The sequence below is a fragment of the Papio anubis genome, chromosome 7, assembly GCF_008728515.1.
Source record: "Papio anubis isolate 15944 chromosome 7, Panubis1.0, whole genome shotgun sequence".
Taxonomy (NCBI): Eukaryota; Metazoa; Chordata; class Mammalia; order Primates; family Cercopithecidae; genus Papio; species Papio anubis.
Window position 1 is genome coordinate 19733417 of NC_044982.1, and position 21662 is coordinate 19755078.

Consider the following 21662-nt stretch of genomic DNA (forward strand, 5'->3'; position numbering starts at 1 on the left):
CATCATCAGAACGTACCTCTCAAAATGCCTTTTGCATATGGGAATCTGTCCATTGCAGACTCTGGCACCTGGCTTACATTCATTTACTCCAGTACTCCTCCTGTCATTATTCTTGGTGACTAAAACATTTATGAAAATGTCCCTGTCTTCTCAGCATGTTATATCTTCTTTTCTCTTCTTTCTACCTTAGAACAAGCTCACACATTTATGTTTTAAATATCAGAACCATCAACAAATCCATCACCTCAGAAACCACAATTTCAAATATTCTGTTGTCTAACCGTCTTACCACATTCAATTCATGGGTTTAAATGCTCTTTGTCTATCCATTAACCCACCAGGGTCTCACTTTCTAATTTTTCCAGGCTAGGCTCCATGCTTCCACATTACAGCCACTCCCTTGCCCATAAATTTAACTGCCTCTACTCACCTCCCCTCCCGTGCCCTCTCCTGCCCTTTTCTGCCCTCCTCTTCCCACCTCTTCTCTCCTCTCCCTCTCTCTTTCTGTTCTCTTCTGGCAAATATCCTGTCCTAGCTAAAATCAACTCTCTCCTTAACTTTTCATCTGCATCCAGATAGCTGAGTGTTACTAGAGAAAAAGCATACAACCCTACTGTGTCATTCCACTTTAAATTTAGGATCATGACTCAACAGAGCTGTTGCTACTGACAGAATATTCCATTACCTTCTCTGTGAATTCATTTTCACACTTACAGAAACAACAATCTCATGCTTTCTCTGGCTTCTTCCAATATCCAAAACTTCTTCTTTTTGTAGAGACTTTAGGTCTTTTTCTCATTCTCTGCACATCACTTATCTACATACTTAAAAGTAGATTCAATCAAGGAAGAATTATTTATGATTTGACACTGAATCAGAAAGAAGAAGATGTGTAATTCCTTCTCCTTTTCATTCTTCTCCTTTTCTTCCTCCTTCTCTTTCTTCTCCTTCTTGGTCTCCTTCTCCTTCTTACCAAACAAATAAATCAATTCCTCTTTTTATGCTTTGTGTTTTATAGCACTACTTCTGAAGGACTTTATTACTTAATTTATCTTGCCTTCCCTGCACCATCAGTTTTTCCTTCTCTACCAGATAATTTCCCCTCTTATATAAACATAGGCCTTCATACCAACCATAGGAAAACAAAGTATAACAAAATACTAACCTCCCTTTTCTCTTGGCCCACTTTCATCTCCATGATACTTTTCTGTGTCTTTATACTTTGTCAACTTTTTATACTATCTCACTGGGTTGTAAGTGGCCCAGAGCTAGGCTCCTCTAAATTCTTCTCTATCATATACTTCTTCTCAGATTATTTCAGGGCTTTAATACCACCTACATTTTACTGCAGCCTGGACATCTTGCCCCCATTGCTAAACTCAAATTTAACAATGTACTCACTACTGCTAGTTGGATTTCTACCAAGAATCTAATTGTTAATATGGCAAAGACACTTGCTTCCGCCCCTACTTGTACCCTAGAGCTTTTAACTCCAGCAAATGGCACCACATGCAGTGATATGCAGTCATACTTAATTCCTAATTCTTTACCAAATACCAACTTGCAATCTCTTTTTAAGCCCAGTTGTCACCTCCAAAGTGTAACCTGAGTTCAAACACTTCTTACCATCTTCAGTGCTACCAACTTAGCCCAAACCACTCATGATCTCTCACTTCCCGGAAGATCCTAACTATCTTGTGTTCTGCACTCTGTATTACAGCTAGGAAAGTAAAAGTTCTAAAACACAAATCAGATTACCTTAAACATTTGTTTAAAGTCGTCTGATGATTTTTAAAATTATCATCAAAATAAAACACAAATTCATTCCTCTCTCCAAACTGCACTTGTTGTACTTTCAGCATTTCTTCTAAATGCATCCTTGAATCATTCTTCTCTCAGTTCTCCTGGTTTCCTCCCCAGTAACTGAAGGAATACAACTAAGTGAATGAAATTTCTATCTAAAGCTAGACAGATCAGACAATTTGTGGCAGATTATAGATGACAACAAACATTCCCTATTTCTGACCTCATTCTATGATTTTCATTTTAAATCATCCATCTTTCAATTGACAGTTGAAAATTCCAGGATCCAAAGAAGGTAAAATCACTTTCTTAGTTTGTGTTTTCTTCGAAATTTATTTACCAGTTATGCATCCATTTGTTTTGGTTAGTGTTTTGCTAAATATATTATGTTTGACTTTCGTATCTCTGATTCTAGTTGGGAAATTAAGCAGCAAGAAGTAAAATAAAACCACTATAATCCGAATCATAGATTTTTGGTTTCATTAAATGCTCTTGCAAATTCACTCTACTTAAGGTACGGAAGTAGATATTATTATTATTTTCTTTAAAGTAGCTTTGCAGTTCCTGTAGTGTGGCATTTAATTTCTGTTTTAACTCTTTTTCAAAGTGCAACATCTCTGTGAGATACATACCTGCTGTAACAATTCGGTTGCAGAAATGATCTTATCCCTAATTGTTGTAACATGAAAACAACTTGCCTTCACTAGCACAGGACCCAGGCATGAATTATGAAGACTGGGTACATTTACTGTATCAACACTCTTCTTAGCATGATTTACTTAGCGTGATTTACTGTACATTTGTGATATGTTAACTTTTATTTGGAAAGATGTTCTATTACAGTTCAATGACATGATTACAATCTCATTTACTCCATGGGAATGATTGTATTCCTCATTCAAAACTCTTTTCCTTGCCCAGTATTTCTTCTGACTCTCCCCTTCATCTTTCTGAAAATCAGCAGAAGAGTACCTTAAAGAACCGAGTGAAGATGGCTTTTAGACTGGGTCTTTTCAGATGATTGAGATTTAAAATTTTATTATTATTATTATTATTATTATTATACTTTAAGTTCTAGGGTACATGTGCATAATGTGCAGGTTTGTTAAATATGTGTACTTGTGCCATGTTGCTGTGCTGCACCCATTAACTTGTCAGCACCCATCAACTCGTCATTTACATCAGGTGTAACTCCCAATGCAATCCCTCTCCCCTCCCCCTTCCCCATGATAGGCCCCCGTGTGTGATGTACCCCTTCCCGAGTCCAGGTGATCTCATTGTTCAGTTCCCACCTATGAGTGAGAACATGCGGTGTTTGGTTTTCTGTTCTTGCCATAGTTTGCTGAGAATGATGGTTTCCAGCTACATCCATGTCCCTACAAAGGACACAAACTCATCCTTTTTTATGGCTGCATAGTATTCCATGGTGTATATGTGCCACATTTTCTTTTTTTTTTTTTTTTTTTTTTTTTTTTTTGAGATGGAGTCTCGCTCTGTCGCCCATGCTGGAGTGTGGTGGCCGGATCTCAGCTCACTGCAAGCTCCACCTCCCGGGTTTACGCCATTCTCCTGCCTCAGCCTCCCAAGTAGCTGGGACTACAGGCGCCCGCCACCTCGCCCGGCTAGTTTTTTGTATTTTTTAGTAGAGACGGGGTTTCACCGGGTTAGCCAGGATGGTCTCGATCTCCTGACCTCGTGATCCGCCCGTCTCCGCCTCCCAAAGTGCTGGGATTACAGGCTTGAGCCACCGCGCCCGGCCTACATTTTCTTAATGTAGTCTGTCACTGATGGACATTTGGGTTGATTCCAAGTCTTTGCTATTGTGAATAGTGCCGCAATAAACATACGTGTGCATGTGTCTTTATAGCAGCATGATTTATAATCCTTTGGGTATATACCCAGTAATGGGATGGCTGGGTGATATGGTTCTTCTAGTTCTAGATCCTTGAGGAATCGCCATACTGTTTTCCATAATGGTTGAACTAAATAAATTTCAAAAATCATCATCAAAATTTCAAGTTTTTCTCAAGAAATTTTGAGTGAGGTTTATTTTATAATGCTACTTTATAGTAGACAAATGGTAAGGGGCATTGGATTTTTTCACTTATCGTTTCCCTGGATATTTTTAAAAAGAAAGTAATATTGATGGCAAAATATTTACAAGCTTTAAATATAGTCTGTTTTGTAGAACAGCTTAGGGTGTCACCATTATGGTTGCAAGCCAGAAATACTTGGGAAAGGAGGAAAATACACAGAGTAGAGAAGATTAGATAGAAGGAAATTAGTGTCAGATGAGGCAGAAGGCAATGCGGTTAGGCTTAGGGAAAAAAACTAGGCCCCCTCTCTTAGTGTATTTCTTCTTAATATTCTTATTTGTTGCTGTTATATAAAATTAACCTTCCCCCCAGGGGAGAGTGAAATCAGAAAAACAGATTTAGAAACTGGAAAAAAGTACATCAAGTGATGACCTTAATAATTTCCTAAAAACATTCTTGACCTTACCTCCTACTAAAATAATAGATTTTAAATTTAATAGTTTAGAATAGGGTAGAAGGATTTATTAAACAGGGAAAAAATAAATTTTCTATAGGAGATTTGAGTTCATAATGTAGCAGAGATCAGTGACAAGAGAAATGGCTAAAACAATACATATTGTGATTGAACTTTAAAAAAGAGGAAAGAAACCAACATCGGAAAATGTGTTGCTATGAACATAGAATCTCTATTTTTTTCTGACTCTCTATAGAACACCTTCTTTCCTTAGCTAAAACTCCGTGCAACAATCACACTAGCATTGCCTATGTCCTGGGGCAAAAAAGGATTATGACATTGGATTCTTTCCCTGATGGGGATTCCTGAGAGACAGGGAATTAAAATTCAACCAAATTTTCTAATACCAAGGGTTTCCCCCAGTGGAATATATTCATTATTCAAGTCATTTGTTCACAGGCAGGAACACTTTATCTATATTCGGTTACACTGGTTTGCTGGAATCATTTCCATTTCAGTCTGAAACATGTCAGAAGTTAAAGATTCTGTATAGTTTCTCTGAATAGTACCCAGCACAAAGCCAGGTACAAAGGTCCTTTTTTAACACCAATCCAAAGCAAGAACAGTACCTAAGAGAATCTTTTCTCATGCAGCAAGAGGCAGATTCTAAAGGGAGAGTGAGCTTTCCTCCTTTACAACATGTTAGAGCTTGTATGCTATAAAGTGCAAGTCCCTGTATAAATTGAAAATGAGTCTTTTTTACTGGTTACCAAGAAGATGTTAGATGTGGGCATCGAGAGTGTGTTTGAGCTTTCTTTCTCCTTCGGACCTAGCAAATTATAACATTTGTGAAGATTAACACCTAGTCTTTACATAACATTTCAAAAATTTCTATAATGCTTTCATAATTATCACTGTCTCATTACTCATCAGGCAAAATGAATGACATTTTAATATGTCATTGAGAAAGACACTGAAAATGGAATGGGGGAATTCTTAGAAATGGCCCTAATTTTACCACTGCCAGGTCAACTACTCATAATAGTTATTATTTATTAAGTACCTACTAGGTGTACTGTGCAAGGACTTTAGAAGCACTGTTTCATTAATTCTTACAATAAACCCGGGAAACCAAGGAAGAGCCATCCCTCTAATTGGAGAGTCCAACGCAGAATTTACAACAGAGTAAGCGCTCAATGTTTTGATGTATGAATAAACACTTTTCATGATTATCTTTGCTTTCATTCAACTTACAAATTAAAATCTGAGGCTTAGAGACATTAAATTATTTTTACTTTGTAGGTTAGCTTGGAATTGAATTCATGTCCATTTGACATCTAGGATAATTTTCTTGGTTATAAAGGCTTTACCTAAAGTCGATGAAATTTAATGGCAAATTTTAGACTAGAACTATGTGCATTGACACTCATTGAAATTTTCCTCTATATCTTGCCTCACATGACCAAAGAACCCTTATCTTTTAGCTCTTCAGACAAAGATTTTTCCTACTTCCACATAATATGAATTTTACAAAGCCTCATTGATTTAAATAACCTGGAGAACAGGAGAAGGCTGGTATAAAAGTGGACATTTTAAATTAAAGAATTTTAAATAATTAAAATGAAAGTAATTTTATTTCTTGATTATGTGAAATAATTAACACTAAGTGTTTCCTGATGAAGCCTTCCTTTTCTGGCTCAAATGGGAAAATTGAACTTTATTTCATTTAGCAGTATTTTGGGATCAGAGACAGACTGGGGGCATGTTGCTGGATATCTTACTGCTACTAGTCCGTAAGGGGCACTAATATATCACTGACATAAATCAAAAACTTAAGTACAGCTAACTTAGGTTTTCACATATAATTCCTTGTAATTTATAAAACATAAATTGGTTCTACTTTAACTGATTACATATCATCTTTTAAATCAAATTTTTTTAAGTTCCATGGTACATATATCTGTACTAAAAAACAATTTGGCATTCCCACATAAATTGTATGGAAAAGATGCATACCCTCAACCCTGAGGTCAATCAACTGATGGCTTCCTACAGTTGGTAGTCAGAATCAGTTAAAATTCTGAAACCAAATGAGACACATTACAGTGCTGTCTACTGGAGTGAGTGGCAATTTCATTATCTACATTTAGGAGCCTTAAATATAAATAAGCTTTCTGTTTCAAGAGATCACCTTCAATCAGTGTACAAATTGATATTGCTCATAGGCACACATATGCTGCTGCATACTGTGCATGAGGGGTCACTGGTGAAGAAAAGCTATGAGATATTTCACCAGAGAAATTAGTTTCATCTCATTGAATACATGTTGACGCAACATGTAAAAATCAATGATATAGAAGAAGATCAAGATATTTCCCTGTCCAGATCATCTGCCTAATATAGTCCAGGTTCACATTAAAACAATTGATATTTTCAAGGATGTAGAACATGAGCTCTTAAGTAAGGCTCCTTTGTTGTTTGTTATTGGAGGCTGCTTTAAGAATGGCTATGAAGAAAAAGAAGGGTCTTTGTTTCCTGTCAGTGATGGAGCAAATTACTACAAATTTAGTGGCTTAAAAATATTATTGTCACATGGATGCAGCTGCAAACCATCATTCTCAGCAAACTATCACAAGAACAGAAAACCAAACACTGCATGTTCTCACTCATAGGTGGGAATTGAACAATGAGATCACTTGGGCTCTGGAAGGGGAACATCACACACCGGGGCCTATTATGGGGAGGGGGGAGGGGGGGACGGGAGAGGGATGGCATTGGGAGTTATACCTGATGTAAATGATGAGTTGATGGGTGCTGACGAGTTGATGGGTGCAGCACACCAACATGGCACAAGTATACATATGTAACAAACCTGCATGCTGTGCACATGTACCCTAGAACTTAAAGTATAATAATAAAAAGATATATTATTGTCTTAAGCTTCTAGAGGTCAGAAGTCTAAAATAGGTTTCGTGGGACAAAAGTCAAATTATCAGCAGGGTAGGTTCTTGCAGGGGACTCTGAGGGGAGAATCCATTTCTTTCTCTTTTCCAGCTACTAGTGGTTGTCTTCATTCCTTGGCTTCCGGATTCTTCCTCTCATCACTCCAGCCTTTTGCTTCCATCATCACATCTTCTATTTGTATTTCTGATTTAATTTTCTCTCTCTCATGAGGATGCTTGGGATTCCGTTGGATCTCTCCAGTTAATCCAGGAGAAGCTCCCCACCTCAAGATTCTTAGCCATATCTGCAAAGTCCAGAGGGTTAGGGTTATCTCTAGAGAATAACACATAGCCACACTCTCACACACAAAGTGAGCATCTTGCAATACTAAGGCAGTAATTTTGCAATACTAAAGCAACAATTTGCACATATTCTCAGAGAAACAAAACAGTGACCAAATCAAAAAGTGAAACCTGACAGGGCCAAAGGTGTCATAGTTTTCAGTGGGTACTGTGATCAGACACTTAGCTCAGAGAAGTCCTTACCCCACTATATTTGGAGAAATAGCAGAACACGTAAACCAAGACAGTTTCTTAGATGTAGTCTTCAAAGAAAAGAGAATAGGTGTGTTAAAATCCTAAACAAATACTATTTTCTCACTAGTATGGTGTGCTATAACATTCTTTTATACTTCTTTCAGCTAGGCTGCTTCTGCCACTGTCAAAGGGAATAGGACGGCGCATTATGGTGACATCTCAGAGTATACCTACGTAACACTATTTCTCATCATCTTTAACAGATAGCATTGGTCAGTAGTCATCTCAAAAATTAACACCTGCTTCACAGAAGAACAGGTTTGATTCCTTTGCAAAGCTCAGCAACTTTCAATGTAAGTAAATATTTCTCATTTGTTCTTATAATTGTTGTAATCTGAGGCAACCAACCTCCATTGGAGTTTCACTGTGCTTTTCTCTTTTCCATCTCTTTTTAAGATATCATAGGACCTACTCATTCTCTGGAGATTTTAGTACCCACTAGTTGCAGGTTAAAAGCTCCCACTGAGTAATACTTTTCCAACTGTGTTCCATGACTATGAAGTTTAATAAGGTGGTTTTCCTTAGCCATGGGGAGAAATATGTATTTTTCTTTTCAAATGGAAATGTCTTTGTTACTGTTTGCTACTCTGAAAAGTTAAAACAAAACTGTAGTCATTTTCTTTCTTCCTTCCCTTATTCAGATTCCCTTTTCAAGGAGTGAGGCATATAGAATTAGGAATAATATTGTAATCCCTTCTGGAAACAAAAAAGCAACATGGTTTCTATTAGAGTTTTTGCATTTTTATTCATTTTTTTTTTAAGTTAAACAAAGTAACCCCTGAAGGTCCAAGTCTCTCTATTCATAATTGTAGGAAACCTGAGTTGGAGGACCAGCTTTCCCTGACAGCATGCCTCTTTTTGATTTGGTCACTGTTTTGTTTCTCTGAGAATATGTGCAACATGGTTGCTTTAGTATTGCAAGTATGGATATGTGTTATTCTCCAAAAATAACCCTAAAAATTCATACAGCACTTTTTGAGGCTAAGGCGAGCAGATCATGAGGTCAGGAGATCGAGACCATCCTGGTCAACATGGTGAAACCCCCGTCTCTACTAAAAGTACAAAAATTAGCCGGGTGTGGTGTTGCGGGCCTGTATTCCCAACTACTCGGGAGACTGAGGCAGGAGAATCACTTCAACCGGGGAGGCAGAGGTTGCAGTGAGCCAAGATTGTGCTACTGCACTTCAGCCTGGTGACAGAGTGAGACTCTGTCTCAAAAAAAAAAAAAAAAAAAAAAAAGTCATACAGTCTGTTCTACACTCTGAATACATTCAGTTTGCATGTTGGTGTGAAATGGTTAATAACAATTTTATACCAACTTTCACTGGAATTAGCCTTATTATTAAGGTCTGGTACTTTCACATAATATTAATCAAAATGATTGAGCATTGCTGTAATAAAAACACGCCAGCTTATTATTGTATTTCTTCACTTATTGGCTCATTTATTTATTTGTTTCTCTGTTTGCACATTTATTCTAAAATGCATGTGCTTTTTCCTTTTCCATCTATAATTAATACTACTAGGAATCAGAAGTCCAGGTTTGTAGACTAGGCTCTGCCATGGATTTATAATAATAAGATTTTATCCCCCACCGAAAAAAGGAAAAAAAAATAATTTGTTATTTGTTTTCTTCAGCTATACTGTGAGATTGGTATCTAGTCTACACAACTTTTAGAGTTGACCTGATAGTGGAATTCACAATTAAACCAATCCAAAGAATGTAAAGGGTGTAATGGCATGGACTTATCATGTCTGAATTTACAAAAGTCCAGATAGGGTATCAGGGACAGTAAAGATATTTATTTAATCCCCAAATAATTATATAACATAGGTGCTATATTATTCTCATGTTTCTGATGAGATGCAGAGGCACAGACAATTTAAATAATTAGGCTGTAGTATACTGGTGAGTAAATGATTCCCAATGCAGACAGGAATCTATCTGAATTCCAAGTTGAAGCCCACTTCCCCCCATCATATATCAGCAGTAGAATTTCTGTAGTTTTAAAAGTACTGTGCTATCTGCCTATTTCGCAGATATTTGGTTTTCTTGCCAGATCTGGAGGTGGTGACACCACTGACAGACCAGTTAAATAGCAAAGTATTATTCTTTGGAGTGATTTAATTTTGCTGCCCATTGGGGTCACTGCGAAGTCATTGCCTCTTCATGCTGTTTGAGGCTAGAACAAAAGTATGAATGGTGTCAAGTGAGCTCCTCTCATTTTCGAGTGAACACAGAAATTAAGCGATAATACACATGGAACAGGAAGACATTAATGATTGTCTGTGGAGCTGGACTGGCCTGCTGAACCCATCCTATGATCAATATCTTTATGATACAACAGTAGAGCAGATGAGGCTAGGTTCTTCTTCCTTGTCTATACTCTTCACCAGTCTATAAGCCCAGTTAAGGGCAGGGATTTTGTCCCTTGCAGTCACCATTTTATGCCCAAAGCCTAGAGCAATAGCTGGAACGATGCTTATTATTAACCAAGTGGAATAAATATCCATCTTTTCAATCTGAATCCTTTTTCTCCCTTTCCCAATATCTTGGTCCCCACGGTACAAATATCACACTGACTACTAAAACTTATTTATTGCTTTTCTTTACAATCTATTTTTCTCATTAGGTTGTAAATTATCTGAAAGGAGAGATGGTATCTTATTCATATTTTTATCTGAAGTATCCTGCAAGTGAGTCTATAATAAATATTTGTTCTCCATAAACATTTGTAGAATTAATTTAAAAATGAATAGATTATTTCAATTCAGCACAGAGTTTCAAGCACCTTTAATTTTCTGCTCATTTTGATAGACACTAGAGAAGGTCTTTGGTTTCAAAAAGTTTGTAATTGAGTTTGAAGTCTAATATACAGCTTCATGGGCTTACTGTTAGGTTATTGTCTCTTGCCTTCTTATCTCCTCTTCTATTTTTTGCTTTGTGATGTTTGGAATATGACTTTACAAAATAAATTTATTTTTACCACCCGGCTTCTTGGTTTCACTGCCCAAAGGGGTTTTTAGAGAAAATGGAAGGCAGGAAGATGTAGAAAAAACAAAACTTCCCTTTTCTAGCTTGCTTGCTGCTCCTAGCTATATGGCTCCAGAAGAGCTTGTCAGGGTAGCCCCTGAAATTGGCTTCAGCCTCTAGTTTCTTCCAGCACACACAAAAATAGTAACTTGCTGTATTCCCTCAGAGGTGACACCTGCATAGGTGTTTCTGTTCCTTGAAGTTCTGTGCTGTACTTTGCAGGGCTCCTCCTCTGAGCTTCTAGTTTCTGAAAACTGCAACTCCAAATACCGCCATTGAAAGTAGACGCAACCGTGGTTCATTCCTGTAAAGAGAAGTGAAGCAAAATGTGGCTTTGTTCATTTATATTTTATTTTACTTAGAAAGGCTTTATTTGATCTATATGCCTTGTGTCAAGAACCAGGAATAAGAAGAAGATTTGATGATAGCTCTTCAAGAAACTTTAAGCCTAGTAGAAGATTCAGACATTAAAAACAGGTATATTAGATGGTATTTTGTGGTGTACTGGGGATGATTACAACAAAACATAATGGCATATTTTATTAGGAAAATTTCTACAATCCCTCAATTAATAAATATTTGTTTTGTAGTGCCCCAAACTTCTATTTCAAAATATTAGATACAGAAATGACAAAACTACTCTTATCCTTGTTTATAATGTCTTCTCTATTAAAGATTAAAATTTTTTTGCTGAATATTTTGTCCCAGTCCAAAATTTAATGGTTCAGCATGCTCTATTCTGGTGCCTGCTTTATGGACAAGAAAAATATTCATAATTATGCATTATAAAAATGTTTTATTGCATTTCTCTTACTTTTACTCTGCCTAGCATTTTAGCCACCAAACTCAAAAACAATTCAAAATACATCTAAGTCTTTGCTTTGTGACAGTAGAGACATGATTTCCCACTGTTTTATTAGGGGACTTTGTTCTTCCCTATGACCTTGAAGTCAAGAGGCATCATTTCTCATTTTGCAGCATGCCCTGGGGACTTGACCAAAACCCAGAGTCCCGCAGAGGTCAATGGGTTCACCATGCTTGCCTGAGCAATGCCTGGCCTGAAGAAGGATGAGAAATGGGTACAAAATAGAAACTATTTTTAATGTCCTAATTTATTAAATAGGTTATTAGAAAAAAAAGAATAATCATTACAAATATCAGATTCTGATGATTCTTTATATTTGATCTTTTCTGCTGACCACGCATGGAATGGATAAGTTATTTGGTGTGTGAAAGTTTCCTCTAATAAACTTTTCATCTCTTATTTTAAGCAGCAATTTCCATTTATAAATTTATCTTCTAAGTTTTCATCATTTTGTCAGTTATTAACACTAATTTCTGAAAGTGCCTTCCTTGGAGTTTCTTGAATGCATTTAAATATTATTTTGAAAATATATTTAATTTGCCTAAATGTGGAATGAATGAAAACTGTGATGGTCATTTATTTTGAAAATCTTTAATAAACTAGAAATATTATTTAATTTAAAATACTGTTTTTAATTTTTTAAAACAATTTCAAGGTTTTTTTGTTTGTTTGTTTGTTTTTTAAGAAGCAGAAGGTACTTGTGCAGGTTTGTAATGTGGGCATATTGTGTGATGCTGAAGTTTGGGGCATGAATCCTGTCACCCAGGAAGTGAGCATGGTACTGACAGGTAGTTTTTCAACACGCACCTCACTCCCTCCCTTCCTCCTCACTCTAGTAGTCCAGTGGTCTGTTCCCATATTTATGTCCATGTGTGCCCAATGTTTAGATTCCACTTGTAAGTGAGAAAATGTGATCTTTGGTTTTCTGTTCCTTTGTTAATTTGCTTAGGATTATGGCCTCCAGTTGCATCCATGTTGCTGTAAATGACATGATCTCATTCCCTTTTTTTTTTTTTTTTGTCTGTGTAGTATTTCATGGTGTATATTTATCAGATATACCATTGACATGAGCCTGGGTTGATTCCATGTCTTTGCTATTGTGAATAGTGCAGTGATGAACATACTAGTGCGTTTGTCTTTTTGGTAGAATTATTTATTTTCCTTTGGATACATACTCAGTAATGGGACTGCTGGGTTGAATGGCAGCTCTGTTTTAAGCTCTTTGAGAAATCTCCAGACTTATTTCTACAGTGACTGAACTAACTTACATTCCCAGCAACAGTGCACAAGTGATCCTTTTTACCTGTAACCTTGCCGGCATCTGTTGGTTTTTGCTTTTCAGTAACAGTCATTCTGACTGGTGTGAGATGATATCTCATTGTGGTTTTAATTTGCCTTTCTCTGATGATTAGTGATATTAAGCATTTTTTTCATGTTTTTTGGCCACTTGTATGCCTTCTTTTGAGAAGGCATTGACCACATGCTCAGTCATTGACCACATGCTCAGTCATAAAGTATGTCTCAATAAATTAAAAAAGAAATCATGTCAAGTACATCAGACCACAGTTCAATAAACTTGTAAATCAATATTAAGATCTCCCAAAGCTACAGAAACACATGGAAATTAAGCAACTTACTTCTGAATAACTCCTGGGTAAACATTGAAATTAACGCAGAAATAAAAACATTCTTTGAAATTAATTACAGTAGGAACACAACTTACCAAAATTTCCGGGATGCAGCCAAAAGATTGTTAAGAGGAAAGTTTGTAGCCCTACATGCCTTCTTCAAGAAGTTAGAGAAATCTCAAATTATTAATCTAACTTTGCACCTAAAGGAAAGAACAGAAAAACAAACCAACACCAAAGCTAGCAGAAAAAAATGAAATAATTAAATTATAGAAGAACTTAATAAAATTGAGATACAAAAATTAATATAAAAGATCAATGAAACCAATAGTTTATTCTTTGGAAAAATAAATAAGATTGATAGACCACTAGCTAGAGAAAATCAAAATAAGCACAATCATAAACTACAAAGCTGATACTACAATTGATACCACAGAAATACAGAAGATCCTCAGAGACTATCAACAACTCTATGCACACAAATTAGAAAATGTAGAGGGAATAGATGAATTCCTGAAGCATACAATCTCCCAAAATTGAATTAGGAAGAGATTGAAACCCCGATGAATAGACCAATATCAACTTCTGAAATTGAATCAGTAAAGAACATACCAACCAAAATAAGCCCTGAACCAGACAGATGCACAGCCAAATTCTACCAGATGTACAAAGTAGAACTAATCCTAATCCTACTGAAACTATTCCAAAACATCAAGGAGGAGGGGCTCCTCTCTAACTCATTCTGTGAAGCTAGCATCAGTCTGCTACGAAAATCTAGCAGAGAAACAACAACAAAAATATAAACATCAGGCCAATATCTACAATGAATATAGATTCAAAAATTCTCAACAAAGTATCAGCAAACCAAATCCAGTGGCACATGAAAAAGTTAATACAGCATGATGAAGTAAGCTTTATTTCTGAGATGCATGGCTGGTTCAGCATATACAAATCAATAAATGTGATTCACCACATAAAGAGAATTAAAAGCAAAAACCATATGACCATCTCAATAGACACAGAAAAAGCTTTCAATAAAATCCAAAATCCCTTCATAATAAAAACCCTCAACAGACTAGACTTCAAAGGAACATATCTAAAAGTAATAAGAGCCATTTTTGACAAACCCACAGCCAGCATCATACTGAATGAGCAAAAGCTTGAACAACTCCCCTTAAAAACAAAACAAGACAAGGATGCCCACTCTCAACACTCTCATTCAATATACTACTGGAAGTCCTAGCTAGAAGAATCAGGCAAGAGAAAGAAATAAAGGGCATCCAAATATGAAAAGAGCAAGTGAAGCTATCTCTCTTCACTTAGATATGATTCTATACTTAGAAAATCTTAGACTCAGTAGAGAGGTAAAATGGCCAAATAGGAACAGCTCTGGTCTGGTCTGCAGCTCCCAGGGAGATCAGTGCAGAAGGCAGGTGATTTCTGCATTTCTAACTGAGGTACCCAGCTTATGTCATTGGGACTGGTTTGACAGTGGGCGCAGCACCCAGAAGATGAGCAGAAGCAGGGTGGGGCATCGCCTCACCAAGGAAGTGCAAGGGGCCTAGGACCTCCCTCCCCTAACCAAGGGAAAACATAATGGACTGTGCTATTTGACCCAGATACTAAGTTTTTCCCATGGTCTTCACAACCTGCAGAACAAGAGATTCCCTTGGGTGCCTACACCACCAGGGCCCTGGGTTTCAAGCACCAAACTGGGCGGCCATTTGGGTAGACACCGAGCTAGCTGCAGGAGTTTTTTTCATGCCCCAGTGGAGCCTGGAATGCCAGTGAGACAGAACTGTTCACTCCCCTGGAAAGGGGACTGAAGCCAGGGAGTTAAGTGGTCTTGCTCAGAGGATCCCACCCTCATGGAACCAGCAAGCTAAGATTCACTGGCTTGAAATTCTTGCTGCCAGCACAGCAATTTGAAGTCAATCTGGGTGCTTGAGCTTGGTGGGAGGAGGGGCATCCACCATTACTGAGAGTTGAATAGGCAGTTTTCCTCTCACAGTATTAAGGAAGCCTCCAGTAAGTTTGGACTGTGCGGAATCCACCGCAGCATGTCAGTGGCCAGACTGTCTCTCTCCATTCTCTGAAAGAAAGGCAGCAGCCTCAGTCAGGGGTTTATGGGTAAAAATCCCATCTCCTAGGAACAGAGCACCTGGGGGAAGGGGCAGCTGTGGGCACAGCTTCAGCAGGCTTAAATGTTCCTGCCTGCCAGCTCTGAAGAGAGCAGCAGATCTCCCAGCACTGCACTCAAGCTCTGCTGAGAGACAGACTGCCTCCTCAAGTGGGTCCCTGACCTTTGCCTTCTGACTAAGAGACACCTCCCAAAAGGGGTCGGCAGGCACCTCAAACAGGAGAGCTCTGGCTGGCATCTGGCGAGTACCCCTTTGGGATGAGGCTTTCGGAGGAAGGAGCAGGCAGCAACCTTTGCTGTTCTGCAGCCTCTGCTGGTGATACCCAGGCAAACAAACTCCAGCAGACCTGCAGAAGAGGGGCCTGACTGTTAGAAAGCAATAACATCAACATCAACGAAAAGGATGCCCATGCAAAAACCCCATCCAAAGGTCATCAGCATCAAAGATCAAAGGTACATAAATCCACAAAGATGAGGAAAAACCAGTGCAAAAATGCTGAAAATTCCAAAAACCAGAATGCCTCTTCTCCTCCAAAGAATCGCAACCCCCCACCAGCAAGGGCACAAAATTGGATGGAGAATGAGTTTGATGAATTGACAAAAGTAGGCTTCAAACAGCACGTAATAATAAACTCCTCTGAGCTAAAGGAGCATGTTCTAACCCAGTGCAAAGAAGCTAAGAAGCTTGATAAAGGGTTATAGGAATTGCTAACAAGAAAAACCAGTTTAGAGGAGAACATAAATGACCTGATAGAGCTGAAAAACACAGCATGATAACTTCATGAAGCAAACACAAGTATCAATAGCTGAATCAATGAAGTGGAAAAAAGGATACCAGAGACTACAAATCAACGTAATGAAATAAACTGTGAAGACAAGATAAGAGAAAAAAGAATGAAAAGGAACGAACTAAGCCTCCAAGAAATATGGGACTATATCAAGAAAAACAAAACAAAACAAAACAAAAAAATACCCTACAATTGATTAGTGTACCTGAAAGTGATGGGGAGAAGGGAACCAAGTTGAAAAACACACTTCAGGGTATTACCCAGGAGAATGTCCCAAATCTACCAAGACAGGCCAACATTCAAATTCAGGAAATACAGAGGACACTACAAAGATACTCCTCGAGAAGAGCAACCCCAAGACACATAATTGTCAGATTCACCAAGGTAGAAATGAAGGAAAAAATGTTAAGGGAAGCCAGAGAGAAAGGTCAGGTTACCCACAAAGGGAAGCCCATCAGACTAACAGTGGATCTCTCTGCAGAAACCCTACATGCCAGAAGAGAGTGGGGCCAATATTCAACATTCTTAAAGAAAAGAATTTTCAACCCAGAATTTCATATCCAGCCAAACAAAGCTTCATAAGCAAAGGAGAAATAAAATCCTTTACAGACAAGCAAATGCTGATGGATTTTTGTCACCACCAGGCCTGCCTTACAAGAGCTCCTGAAAGAATCACTAAATACAGAATGGAAAAACCAGTACCAGCACTGCAAAAACATACCAAAATATAAAGATCAATGGCACTATGAAGAAACGGCATCAACTAATGTGCAAAATAACCATCTGGCATCATGATGACAAGATCAAATTTACACATAACAATATTAACCTTAAATGTAAATGGTCTATTTGCCCCAATTAAAAGACACAGACAGGCAAATTGGATAGTCTCAAGACCCATCGGTGTGCTGTATTCAGGAGGTCCGTCTCACATGCTCTCACATGCAAAAACATGCATAGGCTCAAAATAAAGGGATGGAGGAATATTTACCAAGCAAATGAAAAGCAAAAAAAGTAAAAAAAGAAAGCAAGGATTGCAATCCTAGTCTCTGATAAAACAGACTTTAAACCAACAAAGATCAAAAAAGACAAAGAAGGGCATTACATAATGGCAAAGGGATCAATGCAACTAAAAGAGCTAACTGTCCTAAATATGTATGCACCCAAAACAGGAGCACCCAGATTCATAGAGCAAATTATTAGAGACCTACAAAGAGGCTTAGACTCCCATACAATAGTACTGGGAGGCTTTAACACCCCACTGTCAATATTAGACATATCAACAAGACAGAAAATTAACAAGGATATTCAGGACTTGAACTCAGCTCTGGACCAAGTGGACCTAATAGACATCTACAGAACTCTCCACCCCATTTCAACAAAATACACATTCTTCTCAGCACCACACCACTCATTCTAAAATTGGTCACATAATTGGAAGCAAAACACTTCACAGCAAACACAAAATAACAAAAATTACACAAAACAGTCTCTCAGACCACAGTGCAACCAAATCAGAACTCAGGATTAAGAAACTTACCCCAAACCATGCAACTACATGGAAACAGAGCAACCTGCTCCTGAATGACTACTGAGTAAATAAGGAAATTAAGGCAGAAGTAAATAAGTTCCTTGAAACTAATTAGAACAAAGACACAAAGTACCAGAATCTCTGGGACACAGCTAAAGCATTGCTTAAAGAGAAATTTATAGCACTAAATGCCCACATCAGAAAGTGGGAAAGATCTAAAATCAACACCCTAACATCACAATTAAAATAACTAGAGAAGCAAGAGCAAACAAATTCAAAAGCTAGCAGAACACAAGAAATAACTAAGATCAGAGCAGAACTGAAGGAGATAGAGACACGGAAAACCCTTCAAAAAATCAATGAATCTAAGAGCTGGTTTAGTGAGACTAATAAAGAAGAAAACAGAGAAGAATCAATTAGACACAATAAAAATTAATGAAAAGAATATCACAACTGACCCCACAGAAATACAAACTACTATCAGAGAATACTACAAACACCTCTATGCAAATAAACTAGAAAATCAAGAAGAAATGAATAAATTCCTGGACACATATACCCTCCCAATACTAAACCAGGAAGAAGTCAAATCCCTGAATACATCAATAACAAGTTCTGAAATTGAGGCAGTAATTAACAGCCTAACAACCAAAAAAAAAAAAAAAAAACCCAGGACCAGATGGATTCACAGCCAAATTCCACCAGAGGTACAAAGAGGAGCTGCTAGCATTCCTTCTGAAACTATTCCAAAGATTAGGAAAAGAGGGACTCCTCCTTAACTCATTTTATGAGACCAGCATCATCTTGATTCCAAAACCTGAGAGAGACACAACAAAAAAAGAAAACTTCAGGTCAATATCCTTGATGAACATTGATGCGAAAATCCTCAATAAAATACTGGCAAACCGAATCCAGCAGCACATCAAAAAGCTTATCCACTACGATCAAGTCAGCTTCATCCTGGGATGCAGGGCTGGTACAATACACACAAATCAATAAATGTAATCCTTCACATAAACAGAAACAATGACAAAACCCACATGATTATCTCAATAGATGCAGAAAAGAGCCTTCAATAAAATTCAACATCCGCTCATGCTAAAAACTCTCAATAAACTAAGTATTAATGGAACATATCTCAAAATAATAAGAGCTATTTATGACAAATCCACAGCCAATATCATACTGAATGGGCAAAAGCTGGAAGCATTCGCTTTGAAAACAGGCACAAGGATGCCCTCCCTCACCACTCCTGTTCAACATAGTATTGGAAGTTCTGGCCAGGGCAATCAGTCAAGAGAAAGAAATAAAAGATATTCAGATAGAAAGAGAGGAAATCAAATTGTCTGTGTTTGCACATGACATGATTGTATATTTAGAAAACCCCATCGTGTCAGTCCCCAAACTCCTTAAGCTGATAAGCAACTTCAGCAAAATCTCAGGATATAAAATCAATGTGCAAAAATCACAAGCATTCCTATACACCCATGATAGAGAGCCGAACCATGAGTGAACTCCCATTCACAATTGCTACAAATAGAATAAAATACGTAGGAATAAAACTTGTGAAGGACCTCTTCACAGAGGACTATAAGTCACTGCTCAAGGAAATAAGAGAGGACATAAACAAATGGAAAAAAACATTCCATGCTCATGGATAGGAAGAATCAATATCATGAAAATGGCCATACTGCCCAAAGTGATTTATAGACTCAATGCTATTCCCATCAAACTACCATTGACTTTCTTCACAGAATTAGAAAAAACTACTTTAAATTTCACATGGAACCAAAAAAGAATCCATATATCCAAGACAATCCTAAGCACACACACAAAAAACAAAGCAAAACAAAACAAAACAAAAAAGCACCGGAAGCATAACGCTATCTAACTTCAAACTATACTCTATACTACAGGACTACAGTAACCAAAACAGCACGTTACTGGTACAAAAACAGATATATAGACCAATGGTACTGAACAGATACCTCAGAAATAACACTGCACATCTACAACCATCTGATCTTTGACACACTTGACAAAAAAGGGAAAGGGGAAGAAATTCCCTATTTAATACATGGTGCTGTGAAAACTCCATATCAGAAAACTGAAACTGGAGATCCCTTCCTTACACCTTATACAAAAATTAACTCAAGATAGATTAAAGACTTAAATGTAAAACCTAAAACCGTAAAAATCCTTGGAGAAAACCTAGGCAATGCCATTCAGGGCATAGGTATGAGCAAATACTTCAGGGCTAAAACACTAAAAGCAATTGCAACAAAAGCCAAAATTGACAAATGGGATCTAATTAAACTAAAGAGCTTCTGCACAGCAAAAGAAACGATCATCAGTTTGAACAGGCAACCTACAGAATGGGAGAAAATTTTTGCAATCTATCCATCTGACAAAGGGATAATATCCAAAATCTATAAGAACTTAAACAAATTTACAAGAAAAAATCAATCCCATCAAAAAGTTGGCAAAGCGTATGAACAGACACTTCTCAAAAGAAGACATGTATGCAGACAACAAAAGTATAAAAAAAAGCTCATCATCACTGGTTATTAGAGAAATACAAATCAAAACCACAATGAGATACCATCTCATGCCAGTTAGAATGGCGATCATTAAAAAGTCAGGAAATAACAGATGCTGGAGAGTACATGGAGAAATAGAAACGCTTTCACACTGTTGGTGGGAGTATAAATTAGTTCACCATTGTGGAAGACTGTGTGGCGATTCCTCAAGGATCTAGAACCAGAAATACCATTTGACCCAGCAATCCCACTACTGGGTATATACCCAAAGGATTATCAATCATTCTACTATAAAGACACATGCACATGTAAGTTTATTGCAGCACTATTTACAATAGCAAAGACTTGGAACCAACCCAAATGTCCATCAGTGATAGACTGGGTAAAGAAAATGTGGTACATGTACACCATGGAATACTATGCAGCCATAAAAAGGATGAGTTCATGTCCTTTGTACTTTACAGGAACATGGAAGAAGCTGGAAACCATCATTCTCAGCAAACTAACACAAACATTGCATGTTCTCACTCATAAGTGGGAGTTGAGCAATGAGAACACATGGATCCAGGGAGGGGAACATCACATACGGGACCTGTCAGGGGTTGGGGGCAAGGGGTGGGATAGCATTAGGACAAATACCTAGTGCATGTGGGGCTTAAAACCTAGAGTATGGGTTGATGGGTGCAGCAAACCACCATGGCACATGTATACCTAGGGAATTTTTAACGAGGTCCTGCAGAATCTCTCCACTTATTTAAGTCTTCCTTAAATTCTCTCAGCAATGTTTTATAATTTTCAATGTTCATGTATATCAAATATTTTGTCTAATTTATTTCTAAGTTTTTAATAATTTTTATTCTATCATATGTGGAATTTTTCTTTAAATTTAATTTTCCGGTTTTTAGTTGCTAGTATATAAAAATGCAATTGATTTCTGTATATTATTGACCTTATCTTCCCACTCTTCCTGCCTCCAGGTTTTAGTTGTCAAACACACCTAACCAGAGCCAGTGTTCATAGGTAGTTCTAAGGTTTATTGCTTAAAGAAATGAAGTCACACAGCGTTCATAGGTAGTTCTAAGTTTTATTGCCGACTTAAGCAAAGCAAACTTCAGCACTACTCTGAGGTACAGCAAGGCAAAACACAGGGAGTCTGTAGACCAACAGGGTCATGTTTAAGAAAACTTTCTCATGTCCAGATAGAGAGAAAGAGACAGGGAGAGAGTTGCAGGCCTGAGTCTGGGTATATACAGTAGATAGGTAGGTAGGTATGTAGGTAGGTAGAAAAATATAGATAGATAGAT